Source organism: Columba livia, chromosome W, assembly GCF_036013475.1.
Source record: "Columba livia isolate bColLiv1 breed racing homer chromosome W, bColLiv1.pat.W.v2, whole genome shotgun sequence".
Lineage (NCBI taxonomy): Eukaryota > Metazoa > Chordata > Aves > Columbiformes > Columbidae > Columba > Columba livia.
In genome coordinates, this window is record NC_088641.1 from 20,174,570 (window position 1) to 20,188,189 (window position 13,620).

Below are 13,620 nucleotides of genomic sequence, written 5' to 3' on the forward strand. Positions count from 1 at the left end.
AGATGAAGTTGCTCAAAGCTCTCCTCCAACACTTCCGATTATGGGGCGTATATAACTTCTCTGGGCAGCCTGTTCCAGTGCAGGGCCTTAGATTTGGAGCAGGTGTCCAGCTTCATTGCACAGCAAATGAACCCAGGCAGGGTGACACACAAACACTAGCTTACGCAACTGCAGGCCACTGAAATGCCTCACAGATATATCAGCCCTTCTTCTAGCTCTCTTTGGAGCAATACTGGCTTGAGCACCCCACTTGCCCCCATCCGGCAAAGTCAGAATCTTTAAGTGTTATTCAAAGAGATTGTGGTTACTTGGCCAAAATCAGAGATCCAGCCATGATTAAAGTATGGATGATGGCTGACAAGAGAACAGCTTCCTGTCAGATAATAATCCTCTACCCAAAGAAGTTGCATATACAAGTTGCACGTGCAATTACAAAGGGCCAGGTTCAAAGTAAACCAAAAGAGATATCTCCTCAGACATCTAATGGATTTCTTGCCAGATCACACATTCCAAACTGACTGGACAGATTCATGATTCCCCTAGAGACCTGCAAAAATCCAAATGGCCTCAGCTTCTTCCTTCCTCCCTGTTACCAGCTCAGTCTCCACAATGGTCAACACAGGCAGAAAAGGAATTGATCCTGGATCAGATTTTCAGTCTGGCAGGTGACAAAAGCCTTGTCTAACCTTGTGTCAAGACTAGCAGCTGCCTAGCAATGGCTTTTCCCACATAGACCTACAGGCTCTGTAGCTGCAGCACCAAGATGCTCTGCAGTCTTCCATGTTCCTTTTCATGCCTTGTCCCTGCCCTCTCCAGGGCACTGCAGTGACCAACAAAAGATGAATACTGGCCTTCTGGATAAGTGCACTGACAGGTCTTGCTGCTCCATTCATCCACCTATTTTCATAACACTGTATCAGTGTATCACCTTTAGGACTACTACCTGTCTACAAGTTCAATTTGAATACTTAAAATATTATTAAACTGACACAAACAGATCATGATCACAAAAGTTTTTCTTGAAAATTAGGCTAAAAAAAAACTATTTTAATCATCACAGACTCCTCTTTCACTAGGACAACAACTCACTGCTTTATCACCAGCAACTGTGATCGTTTTCTCTCCAGACTGAGCTATTTCTAAAATATTTAGAGAATACTACCATGGCTGTAATTCGGTCAAATAATTGTCTTTACTTTTCTATAGAGCTTCTCCACAATTAGCTTCTTTGCACTGGTATCTTAAAGAAGCATTTTAACTCCTGGTTGCAGGCCTCACCAGTGTACTGAGGAACAGGTTCAATTCTACAGGTTCCCCACTTGGTCAAGTATTCCTCCGGTTACCAGCTCCAGCTCATCTAATGTATCTTAGAGTCACAAAAAAACCCCAGAGCTCACACTTCTGGTACAACGGAAAAAGTGTGAAATATTAGAGAAAGTATATTAATTTTTCAGAGTGGATGTCCATTTCCTAAGCTACAATGGGCTATTAAAAACTACACTAAAGGCAATGGGTGGCGGAACCTTCAAAAACTGGGATTCACATTTAGCAAAGGCCACTTGGTTGGTCAACACTAGAGGATACATCAATTTGCCTCAGGCAAAGGCAAACCCATTCGTGGGACTGTTTATTCTCAAGGACCTGGAAGCACTTGGTGGGTAATGCTGAAGGACGGAGAAGTTCAATGTGTACATCAGGGGGATTTGATTCTGGGTGAGAATACTCAATATTGAACTGCATGATGTTTAATTGCTACATAATACTATACTATATGCCATACTAACACTGTTCAATAAGTGTCTTTCAGAGTAATGCAGTAGTTACGAAACCAGAGCTGGCTTCAACAAGTGGCACCTGGCAACTTCCTTGAAGTTGACATCTTTAACCCACAAACCATGGGCTTGAGCTGCACTAGATATACCATCTTTCCTGCCCCGGGAGACTGTTGTGACAAATGAAGTTCAAAGTCATGAACTAAACAAACTCAATGAACATTTCAAAAGGATGGTACATGGGCAAAGGGAATGACTACTGATATCTGTGTGTGTATATATGTGTATATGTGCGTATGTATATATATAGTAGCAGTAATAAGAGTCTATATGTATGTGTGTGTATATATGTAGTAGTAATTAATTGGAGTGTGTGTGAACTGATGCAGGCAGGTCGCAAGAACAACCAGATGCCACGAATGCAACTGCAAACAGCAAATTTATGTTTTGCTACCTCACTACCGGGGGACCTCCGAAACAGCACTTAAGCTCCAAGGCAGAGGTGACACAAGTGGAGACACAGGTGCTGCAGAATTCACCTCTGCTTGAAGAACAACGAGCCTGTATAGGGATTCACACAGGCGCAGTTTACCACACTGCTTTGATCTTTGCCTGCAGGAATCTCAAGGATCTATGAGAAGGTGCCTTTGCGACTCTTTTCACAGGCCTGTTATCTAAACACAGAGGTTCTACTTGTGATTTATGTGCTTTTCCACACCCCGGCTGCAGCTGCTTGAGTGTATTTGCAGTTATCCTCCTCGCCATTCTTGCAGTATTCCCATACAGAGTGTATTGGTAAGGTCTAAGCATAACGTAAATGGTATGAATTAAGGGGTGGAATGTGCTTGTTTGACTGAAAGCGAGTTAATTTTCTTTATGCACTTAGAAACTTTTATTTTTCATAGCTAGCACAGTCATTGTTTGGATTTAGTTTGAGGAAACGAAGATAACACCCCGGGACACTTTCCAGTGTTTTTGAGTTGGTACAAAGAGAATGTAAGAACCTACTGTTATCTTAGTTGTTGTCTGGGAGTCAAGGTCTTTCTGAGCTCTCTGCCTGCAGGTGAGAGGCAGCTAGGAATGGGGGCATAGATGGGGCAGACCTTGACCGACATCCAGACTAATCAATAAGAATACTCCATGCCAATAGCGTCATCCTTCATATTTAAGAAGAGTCAGGTTTTCCAGCTAGGGAGATGGAGACCCATTCCGGTTCTGCTCCATTTTGGTTGAGTTCCATTATGGAGTTCTTTTAGTTCAGCCTTTTGCCATCCTGCTGTTTTGCAGTGGGCCTCTGGGCCTTTCTGCCTTTTTCCTTCTTCCCCCAGGATCAGCTGATAGGGACCAGTGTGCTCTCTTCCCGGGACTGGCTGCTCAGTGCGGACGGAATTCGTGAGGAATTGCACTGAGTATCTTTTACTTTATATTCTATTTTCTATTTTCTGTATATATTCGTTATAGTATATTGGTACTGTTTTGTTATTAAACTGTGTTTATTCCAGTCCACGAGCTTCTCCCTTCCCTTTTGATTCTCTACCTTATTTAGGGGGGTGGTGGCAGGGAGTGAGCAAGTGGTTATCATGGTTTAGACTGCTAGCTTGGGTTGAACCGTGACACTGAGGTAGGACAGTAAGGCTTCCTTGTATTCAGCAGAGACACACACATTTTCAGAACTCAATTCACTTAGCTATTTTAGATATCTGCTTTAAGGAGATGAATTGCACATAAACCCCATCGTTCTCTACTAGCCAGAGAAGGAGCTTTGACTATTTCAGATGCAGATAGCCACATTTACTCATACTGATCCCACCCTGGACATGATTAGCTGCCCTGCACTTTAGCAGGGTGATTTGTCTATAATCTTGATCTACATCGAGGGCATTCTGTGAGAATGGCTTCACAAGTTTTTCTGTCCAGGGGCCAGCCCTTGCTCTGTGCATCAAAGTAGAGTGCTTTTTTACCTGTATGGCCTAATTTTTGATGTAACCATTCTCCCAACTGATACCATTCAAGATTATTAAAGTTCCCTATTTTTCTTTTCCTGATTTTAGTCCAATTTGTGGCAGGTTTATTGTCTTTGGTGTGAGCTTTTACCCATCCCATCTTGAATGGTGTTCTTCTGGCTATATCTAGTAATAGTTGCCAATCTGGAGTTCTCCAAATTGGGGATCTATTTGCTTCCCAATTCAGTGATTCCCACTGACGGAGCCACTGTGTGGTGCCAGCCCACACAATATAGGAGTCCACATCGATAATTTTTGCTCTGTTTTGTGTTGCCAGAACAACTGCTCTTAACTGTCCCACTTGTGCGCTTCCTTCACCTTCTTCTATTACTTGTTCACCAGTGGTAATATTCAATGCGTTTCCATTTGCCATTTATCAGTTCTTGGCCTGGCTGCAGCTCAGACCTTTACCTCCTTTGGAGTCTGTACCAAACTGCTGCTGGTTCGGCTGGGGGGAGGTCGAGTGCATCTGCCACAGGTTCTTAGGGACACAGTTTAAAGGCGAACTTGACAGTACTAGGTTAACGGTTGGGCTCGATGATCTTAAAGGTCTTTTCCAACCAAAACAATTCTATGATTCTATGAATGATTTGAAATCAATCTAGCTCATACTCATGATACTTGTATAAACTGACAGTCTACTACATGTAAAAGTAAGTCAAATATTTTGCTGCCTGTATCTTGACAAGGTTTAAATGAGATCAAGTAACTTCATTCACTGGATGGCAGAGCACAACAGGGCTAGACATCACAGCAAACATAGTCTGCAGTGCCATACGCCATCCCAGACAACTGGTGTGGTTGCACAGTCATGCACTTTCTTTCTGATTTATGTTTTGTCCAGGATGAATTCAAATCCAAACTCTTTTATGTGGAAAGTATTCATAGCTATGACTTTAAGTAAACCTCGTGGCCCACTCACCTGGGAAGCTACAGATAGCAGTGGTGCAAAATGAAGAATTAGTGCATGATGGATTTTCCCTTCTTTCTAATGGGATAACCTCTCTGGCAGACCCTGCTGAGATCAGTCTATTTTACCTTTTTGTTTTGCAGCCTCCTCTAAGATGAAAGTACAATATATCATCCTACTGCTGCTGAAGGTGCATCATGTCCTGGCAGGACTGAAGGGGGGTGAAAAGTATTATTGGTGGGAGGCCTTATTTGGATTGTCACTGATGACAACAAGAACTTTGAATCTGATGCTTCATCCAGTTGTGATTTTGTTAGCTCTGACAGTATTGTGCTTATTACTTCGAATCATTTTATGTATGGTACACAACTGGTACACAACTAAGCAAATACTCCCTGTTCATCACAAGAAATTCCCCAATAGTGCAATTGATAGTGACATTTTATATTACTAAAGCTGTTTGCTTACCACAAGTTTGCAAGCACATTAATATTATATAAAGATAATACTAATTTAACACTTCAACCAAGCAATTTATCAAACAATTGGACTCTTACCACTGATATACAACACGCCACATATTTATAACACAGAGGCACTACCACTCTATGAGCTGATAAAGTGGATTGACTGTAGTCAGGGGGTGGAGTGTGGCAGATACACTTGAGTCCCCCCCCCCCCCCCCCCCCACCAAACCAGCAGAAGTTTGGTACAGACTCCAAAGGAGGTGAACAGCCAGGCCAAGAACTCCTTTCTGGAGAACACTGATAAGTTATGGGTGCAAGGAGCCTCGTGCATACCTTTCCAACTGTATGCAACTTGACTACAAGCCAACCACTTTATTCCAAAAATGTGACATCCTGGGTGAGCCTACTTTGAGCTCTCTCTGCTAGACAAGCTGGCTATATGGCAATGATTTTTTACTACTCAGAGATCCCTGGATGAGCCCAATTTAAATTTCATATCAATAATTTAGCTTAAGTAAATGCATACTAAATAGAATGAATCACTTAGAATTATGAGGTCATGTGATTTTTAATACACTGTCTGCTTCCTGTTACTCAGTAAGCTGAATTTGCTGAACTCTTAAGCTGTATGCTGTAAAGTTCCACTCACATTCACCAAACTGCATCAACTTAATGGAAACAAAACGGCTACAGATTACTGTGGAAATCTGCGAGATAAGGCCTGTTCTGCACTTTACTGGAAAGAAATAGAATTCATTCAGACAAAACAACACCTTCAAGGCTATGAAAACAATATCTACAGCTAAACAAAACAAAGGCCCATCTGAGATCAGCAAAAAGGATCCAATGAGAAGCAAGAAGTGCTCAGACTCAAATATTGCTGTTGGACTGAATTATGGTGTGAGGGGTAGGTAAATAGTCTGTAAGGGTATAAAAACACAGGGATTTCTATGTTTGGGTGGGACCTCTGTGAAGGCACCCAGCTCAAGCCAACCCTGTTGCTGTACTACTCCATTAAATTATTTATTTCTACAAACTTTGAAACCTGAGAGTTTGCTTCGAGAGACCCAGGATCCAGACTTCAGAGCAATCTGGCACCAGACCACTAGAGGGGAGGTAAGCAGGTTGAGATGCAGAATGATGAAACTTTGAAATCCTACCAAGCGATATAAAGAATTGGGTGTGCACATATAATCCTTTGGCCATGAACACATAAAATCCCTTACCTGTTTTCCCTTACCCTCTATGTCTCTCAGACTCGAACTATCAATCAAGTCTGGGGCTAAGTTTGGATCCAGATGCACCTAGACTCCTCTCTAAGAAGGAGTTTAGGACACAAGGGGGTCCATTCTGAACCTGGTGACTCAACGGGAAGGCCCCTCTCTACCCTTTCGCATCTCCTGTCCCTATAGAAATCACTCTAAACCAACTCTCACCCGATTCTGCTTGGCATATCTCCTCCATGCAGTAAGTAATAGAGTGAACCTTGCCATCGAACTCTGTGAAGTCGCACTTTTACTTAAGTGATCTAAACACTGCTCTGTGGCAAACAGGACCCTAAATCACTCATCTGTGACAGAAACTCATCTACACATCTTTTAAACACCTCCAGGGATTCAACCCCTTCCCTGGGCAGTTTGTTCCAATGCCTGACAACACTTTCAGTGAAGAAGTTTTTCCTAATATCCAATCTAAACCTCCCTTGGCACAACTCGAGGCCATTCCTCTTGCCCTACCACTTGTTGCTCGGGAAAAGAGACCATCACCCTTTTTGCTACAACCTCCTTTCAGGTCGTTTCCCCTCAGCCTCCTTTTCTCCAGGCTAAACAACCCCAGCTCCCTCAGCCGTTCCTGATAAGACTTGTGCTTCAGACCCTTCACCAGCTTCATTGCCCTTCTCTGAACTCGCTCCAGCACCTCAATGTCTTTCTTGTAGTGAGAGGCCCAAAAATGAACACAGTATTTAAGGTGCGGTCTCACCAGACCTGAGTATAGGGGGACAGTCACTTCCGTAGTCCTGCTGGCCACAGTATTTTAGATACGACCCAGGATGCCGTTGGCCTTTTTGGCCACCTGAGCACACTGCTGGCTCATATTCAGCCAGATGTCGACCCACATCCCCAGGTCCTTTTCCGCCAGGCAGATTTCTAGCTGCTCTTCCCTGAGCCTGTAGTGTTGCATGGGGTTGTTGTGACCCAAGGGCAGGACCTGGCACTTGGTCTTGTTGAACCTCATAGAATTGTCCTCAACCCATCGATCCAGCCTGACCAGATCCCTCTGTAGAGCCTTCCTACTCTCCAGCAGATCGACACTTCCACCCAACTTGGTGTCATCTGCAAGCTTACTGAGGATGCACTCGATCTCCTCGTTCAGATCGTTGATAAAGATCTTAAACAGAACTGGCCCCAGCACTGAGCCCTGGCGAAAACCACTTGTGACTGGCTGCCAACTGGATTTGACTCCATTCACCACAACTCTTTGGGCCTGGCCATCCAGCCAGTTTTTTACCCAGTGAACAATACGCCTGTCCAAGCCATGAGCAGCCAGTTTCTCCAGGAGAATGCTGTGGGAAACATTGTCAAAGGTTTTACTAAGGTCTAGGTAGACAACATCCACAGCTTTTCCCTCATCCACTGCGCGGGTCACCTTGTCATAGAAGGAGATCAGGCTAGTCAGGCAGGACCTGCCTTTCATAAACCAATGCTGACTGGGCCTGAATGTTTGGTTGTCCTGTATGTGCTGCATGATGGCACTCAGGATGAACTGTTCCATAATCTGCCCTGGCACCAAGGTCAGACTAACAGGCCTGTAGTTCCCCAGATCCTCCTTCCAACCCTTCTTGTAGATGGGCATCACATTTGCTGACCTCCAGTGAACTGGGACCTCCCTGGTTAGCCAGGACTGCTGACAAATAATTGAAAGTGGCTATCTGCATCCTTGTAGTCCTCCTGAGTTGCCTGCTCCTTCTTCCAAAGGTTATATATTCTCCTTTTATTCCTGAGTTCCAGTCAAAGTCTCTCCTCCGGAAGTCCAATGAAATGTAAAGAAAGGCCACCTTATGGTTCTTCTTAAGGCAGGCTGCAAGAAAGCTTGGGAAGTAAACAGTAAACTTTCTTTACATTTCATTAGGGCCCAATTAATCTCTGCGCTGTTGCAGAATCCAGAGCAAAGATGCATCTTCCCTCCTGCATCCAAAAACTATTCAGGAGCTTTTTCCTCTTGGAAGGACTCATGGGCAATGTGATGGTCGGAGGCTGTCTTGGGCATAGCAATCAAAAAATGATCGAGTTTTCAATTCTTGGAGAAGGAAGAAGTGGCATCAGCAGAACTGCTACCTTGGACTTCCGGAGGAGAGACTTTGACCTGTTTAGGAGGCTGGTTGGCAGAGTCCCTTGGGAGGCAGTCCTGAAGGGCAAAGGGATCCAGGAAGGCTGGTCGCTCTTCAAGAAGGAAATCTTAGAGGTGCAGGAGCAGGCTGTCCCTGTGTGCTAGAAGACAAGCTGGCGGGGAAGAAGACCAGCCTGGTTGAACAGAGAGCTTCAGCTGGAACTCAGGAATAAAAGGAGAATATATAACCTTTGGAAGAGGGAGCAGGCAACTCAGGAGGACTACAAGGATGCAGTAAAATTATGCAGGGAGAAAATTAGAAGGGCCAAAGCCCAACTAGATCTGTGCCTGGCTACTGCCATAAAAGGGAACAAAAATGTTTCTGTAGCTACATGACCAACAAAAGGAGGGCTAAGGAGAATCTCCACCATCTAGTGGGTGTGGGGATTGGAAACACAGTGACAGAGGATGAAGGAAAGGCTGAGGTAATTAATGCCTTCTTTGCCTCGGTCTTTAATACTAAGACCAGTTGTGCTCAAAGTGCACAGCCCCCTGAGATGGAAGACAGGGGTGGGGAGCAGAATGAAGCCCCAATAATCCAAGGGGAAATGGTTAGCGACTTGCTACACCACTTAGACACCCACAAATCCATGGGGCCAGATGGGATCCACACAAGAGTTCTGAGGGAGCTGGCAGAAGTGCTCACCAAGCCACTTTCAATTATTTGTCAGCAGTCCTGGCTAACCAGGGAGGTCCCAGTTCACTGGAGGTCAGCAAATGTGATGCCCATCTACAAGAAGGGTTGGAAGGAGGATCTGGGGAACTACAGGCCTGTTAGTCTGACCTTGGTGCCAGGGCAGATTATGGAACAGTTCATCCTGAGTGCCATCATGCAGCACATACAGGACAACCAAACATTCAGGCCCAGTCAGCATTGGTTTATGAAAGGCAGGTCCTGCCTGACTAGCCTGATCTCCTTCTATGACAAGGTGACCCGCGCAGTGGATGAGGGAAAAGCTGTGGATGTTGTCTACCTAGACCTTAGTAAAACCTTTGACAATGTTTCCCACAGCATTCTCCTGGAGAAACTGGCTGCTCATGGCTTGGACAGGCGTATTGTTCACTGGGTAAAAAACTGGCTGGATGGCCAGGCCCAAAGAGTTGTGGTGAATGGAGTCAAATCCAGTTGGCAGCCAGTCACAAGTGGTTTTCGCCAGGGCTCAGTGCTGGGGCCAGTTCTGTTTAAGATCTTTATCAACGATCTGAACGAGGAGATCGAGTGCATCCTCAGTAAGCTTGCAGATGACACCAAGTTGGGTGGAAGTGTCGATCTGCTGGAGAGTAGGAAGGCTCTACAGAGGGATCTGGTCAGGCTGGATCGATGGGTTGAGGACAATTCTATGAGGTTCAACAAGACCAAGTGCCAGGTCCTGCCCTTGGGTCACAACAACCCCATGCAACACTACAGGCTCAGGGAAGAGCAGCTAGAAATCTGCCTGGCGGAAAAGGACCTGGGGATGTGGGTCGACATCTGGCTGAATATGAGCCAGCAGTGTGCTCAGGTGGCCAAAAAGGCCAACGGCATCCTGGGTCGTATCTAAAATACTGTGGCCAGCAGGACTACGGAAGTGACTGTCCCCCTATACTCAGGTCTGGTGAGACCGCACCTTAAATACTGTGTTCATTTTTGGGCCTCTCACTACAAGAAAGACATTGAGGTGCTGGAGCGAGTTCAGAGAAGGGCAATGAAGCTGGTGAAGGGTCTGAAGCACAAGTCTTATCAGGAACGGCTGAGGGAGCTGGGGTTGTTTAGCCTGGAGAAAAGGAGGCTGAGGGGAAACGACCTGAAAGGAGGTTGTAGCAAAAAGGGTGATGGTCTCTTTTCCCGAGCAACAAGTGGTAGGGCAAGAGGAATGGCCTCGAGTTGTGCCAAGGGAGGTTTAGATTGGATATTAGGAAAAACTTCTTCACTGAAAGTGTTGTCAGGCATTGGAACAAACTGCCCAGGGAAGGGGTTGAATCCCTGGAGGTGTTTAAAAGATGTGTAGATGAGTTTCTGTCACAGATGAGTGATTTAGGGTCCTGTTTGCCACAGAGCAGTGTTTAGATCACTTAAGTAAAAGTGCGACTTCACAGAGTTCGATGGCAAGGTTCACTCTATTACTTACTGCATGGAGGAGATATGCCAAGCAGAATCGGGTGAGAGTTGGTTTAGAGTGATTTCTATAGGGACAGGAGATGCGAAAGGGTAGAGAGGGGCCTTCCCGTTGAGTCACCAGGTTCAGAATGGACCCCCTTGTGTCCTAAACTCCTTCTTAGAGAGGAGTCTAGGTGCATCTGGATCCAAACTTAGCCCCAGACTTGATTGATAGTTCGAGTCTGAGAGACATAGAGGGTAAGGGAAAACAGGTAAGGGATTTTATGTGTTCATGGCCAAAGGATTATATGTGCACACCCAATTCTTTATATCGCTTGGTAGGATTTCAAAGTTTCATCATTCTGCATCTCAACCTGCTTACCTCCCCTCTAGTGGTCTGGTGCCAGATTGCTCTGAAGTCTGGATCCTGGGTCTCTCGAAGCAAACTCTCAGGTTTCAAAGTTTGTAGAAATAAATAATTTAATGGAGTAGTACAGCAACAGGGTTGGCTTGAGCTGGGTGCCTTCACAGAGGTCCCACCCAAACATAGAAATCCCTGTGTTTTTATACCCTTACAGACTATTTACCTACCCCTCACACCATAATTCAGTCCAACAGCAATATTTGAGTCTGAGCACTTCTTGCTTCTCATTGGATCCTTTTTGCTGATCTCAGATGGGCCTTTGTTTTGTTTAGCTGTAGATATTGTTTTCATAGCCTTGAAGGTGTTGTTTTGTCTGAATGAATTCTATTTCTTTCCAGTAAAGTGCAGAACAGGCCTTATCTCGCAGATTTCCACAGTAATCTGTAGCCGTTTTGTTTCCATTAAGTTGATGCAGTTTGGTGAATGTGAGTGGAACTTTACAGCATACAGCTTAAGAGTTCAGCAAATTCAGCTTACTGAGTAACAGGAAGCAGACAGTGTATTAAAAATCACATGACCTCATAATTCTAAGTGATTCATTCTATTTAGTATGCATTTACTTAAGCTAAATTATTGATATGAAATTTAAATTGGGCTCATCCAGGGATCTCTGAGTAGTAAAAAATCATTGCCATATAGCCAGCTTGTCTAGCAGAGAGAGCTCAAAGTAGGCTCACCCAGGATGTCACATTTTTGGAATAAAGTGGTTGGCTTGTAGTCAAGTTGCATACAGTTGGAAAGGTATGCACGAGGCTCCTTGCACCCATAACTTATCAGTGTTCTCCAGAAAGGAGTTCTTGGCCTGGCTGTTCACCTCCTTTGGAGTCTGTACCAAACTTCTGCTGGTTTGGTGGGGGGGGGGGGGGGGGGACTCAAGTGTATCTGCCACACTCCACCCCCTGACTACAGTCAATCCACTTTATCAGCTCATAGAGTGGTAGTGCCTCTGTGTTATAAATATGTGGCGTGTTGTATATCAGTGGTAAGAGTCCAATTGTTTGATAAATTGCTTGGTTGAAGTGTTAAATTAGTATTATCTTTATATAATATTAATGTGCTTGCAAACTTGTGGTAAGCAAACAGCTTTAGTAATATAAAATGTCACTATCAATTGCACTATTGGGGAATTTCTTGTGATGAACAGGGAGTATTTGCTTAGTTGTGTACCAGTTGTGTACCATACATAAAATGATTCGAAGTAATAAGCACAATACTGTCAGAGCTAACAAAATCACAACTGGATGAAGCATCAGATTCAAAGTTCTTGTTGTCATCAGTGACAATCCAAATAAGGCCTCCCACCAATAATACTTTTCACCCCCCTTCAGTCCTGCCAGGACATGATGCACCTTCAGCAGCAGTAGGATGATATATTGTACTTTCATCTTAGAGGAGGCTGCAAAACAAAAAGGTAAAATAGACTGATCTCAGCAGGGTCTGCCAGAGAGGTTATCCCATTAGAAAGAAGGGAAAATCCATCATGCACTAATTCTTCATTTTGCACCACTGCTATCTGTAGCTTCCCAGGTGAGTGGGCCACGAGGTTTACTTAAAGTCATAGCTATGAATACTTTCCACATAAAAGAGTTTGGATTTGAATTCATCCTGGACAAAACATAAATCAGAAAGAAAGTGCATGACTGTGCAACCACACCAGTTGTCTGGGATGGCGTATGGCACTGCAGACTATGTTTGCTGTGATGTCTAGCCCTGTTGTGCTCTGCCATCCAGTGAATGAAGTTACTTGATCTCATTTAAACCTTGTCAAGATACAGGCAGCAAAATATTTGACTTACTTTTACATGTAGTAGACTGTCAGTTTATACAAGTATCATGAGTATGAGCTAGATTGATTTCAAATCATTCATAGAATCATAGAATTGTTTTGGTTGGAAAAGACCTTTAAGATCATCGAGCCCAACCGTTAACCTAGTACTGTCAAGTTCGCCTTTAAACTGTGTCCCTAAGAACCTGTGGCAGATGCACTCGACCTCCCCCCAGCCGAACCAGCAGCAGTTTGGTACAGACTCCAAAGGAGGTAAAGGTCTGAGCTGCAGCCAGGCCAAGAACTGATAAATGGCAAATGGAAACGCATTGAATATTACCACTGGTGAACAAGTAATAGAAGAAGGTGAAGGAAGCGCACAAGTGGGACAGTTAAGAGCAGTTGTTCTGGCAACACAAAACAGAGCAAAAATTATCGATGTGGACTCCTATATTGTGTGGGCTGGCACCACACAGTGGCTCCGTCAGTGGGAATCACTGAATTGGGAAGCAAATAGATCCCCAATTTGGAGAACTCCAGATTGGCAACTATTACTAGATATAGCCAGAAGAACACCATTCAAGATGGGATGGGTAAAAGCTCACACCAAAGACAATAAACCTGCCACAAATTGGACTAAAATCAGGAAAAGAAAAATAGGGAACTTTAATAATCTTGAATGGTATCAGTTGGGAGAATGGTTACATCAAAAATTAGGCCATACAGGTAAAAAAGCACTCTACTTTGATGCACAGAGCAAGGGCTGGCCCCTGGACAGAAAAACTTGTGAAGCCATTCTCACAGAATGCCCTCGA